Source organism: Colobus angolensis, unplaced genomic scaffold (assembly GCF_000951035.1).
Source record: "Colobus angolensis palliatus isolate OR3802 unplaced genomic scaffold, Cang.pa_1.0 Scaffold29, whole genome shotgun sequence".
Classification (NCBI taxonomy): domain Eukaryota; kingdom Metazoa; phylum Chordata; class Mammalia; order Primates; family Cercopithecidae; genus Colobus; species Colobus angolensis.
The window spans coordinates 2,458,735-2,460,423 of record NW_012116154.1 but is presented as its reverse complement, the minus strand read 5'-3'; positions in this window follow the sequence as shown (position 1 = coordinate 2,460,423).

The following is a 1,689-nucleotide window of genomic DNA, read 5'->3' as shown; positions in this document are numbered from 1 at the left end:
AAAAAAAAAAAAAAAAGCCTATATATGTCTAAACATTTTAAAAAATGCAAATTGGTCTAAATTCCATCAGATCATACAGAGACCTTGAATGCAAATAAAAAATAATTATTGTCAGTGTGGCATCTATGTCTTTTCAGAATCTGGAGGGCTTACAAATTCAATGACCACAGGGCACTAACCCTGAGGCCAAAGGCAGCCAGGGGAGATTCAAATCTAAAGCAAAACAACGCATGGGCCTAGTGTTCTTTACTGAGGAGAACTTTACTCTTTGTCATTTAAATTATAACAGCTTTAATCTATCCCTTAACAAAAGGTCTGCTTCGGGAAAGTATACACACAAACATACATATGTGAGCATACAGACGTACACACAGAGACAAGAATAAGATGGGAGGGGTTTGTTTTTGTTTTTGCTTTGTTTTTGAGATAGAGTCTTATTCTGTCACCCAGGCTGGAATGCAGTGGTGCCATCTCAGCTTACTACAACCTTCGCCCCCTGGGTTCAAGCGGTTCTTCTGCCTCAGCCTCCTGAGTAGCTGGGACTATAGGCCCGCACCACGACACCCAGTTAATTTTTGTATTTTTAGTAGAGAAGGGGTGTCACCATGTTAACCAGGCTACTCTTGAACTCCTGACTTCAGGTGATCCGCTCGCCTCAGCCTCCCAAAGTTCTGGGATTACAGGTTTGAGCCACCGCACCCAGCCTCTCAAATGTATTTTGAATTAGACTTAATAAATATATCGATATATGTTGGCCTAATCTTTGGTGGCTAAGAGTAACGGACAGTTGCAAGTGATGCAAAAAACTGCAAAATAAAAAGCAATTCCAAATAACTTCATGTAAGAAATATTTTGAACAGCCGGGTGCGGTGGTTCATGCCTGTAATCCCAGCACTTTGGGAGGCCAAGACAGGTGGATCACCTGAGGTCGGGAGTTCAAGACCAGCCTGACCAACATGGAGAAACCCCGTCTCAACTAAAAATACAAAATTAGCTGGGGTGGTGGCACATGCCTGTAATCCCAGCTACTCGGGAGGCTGAGGCAGGAGAATCGCTTGAACCAGAGAGGCGGAGGTTGCAGTGAGCCAAGATCACGCCATTGCACTCCAGCCTGGGCAAAAAGAGCGAAACTCCGTCTCAAAAAAAAAAAAAAGAAATATTTTGAACATTAAAAAATGGCAAGCAATTAATTTTTGTCAACAGGAAAACAGTTTCTCTTCACTTCCACTAACAGTAAATAAATATTTAAGGAATATTCCTTTGAAATAAAGACACAAAATTAATACCTGGGATGCTCTCATGTACTAGGTTGGCCCTAGAGATAACTATGTTTACTGCCATTTTACAGATGAGAAAACTGAGGCTCGAAGAAGTTAAGTGCTGTATTTCTTGGGTAATCAGTGGTAGAAATTGAAACCTGCGTCTAATCTATTCAAGAATTCCATTCTGACTCCCTGTTGGGTAGAATTGACTCTGACTCATCTTTCTCTGATTTTTGTGGTTGAAATTCTGATTGAAAAGATAATGTTAGAACACCCATTTAAAAACCTGAACTTGTATTTGAAGGAAGCAGATTTGTTTTGTTGTTTTTTTTAGATAGAGTCTCACTCTGTCCCCCAGGCTGGAGTGCAGTGGTGCGATCTCAGCCCACTGCAACCTCTGTCTCCCGAGTTCAAGCGATTCTCGTGC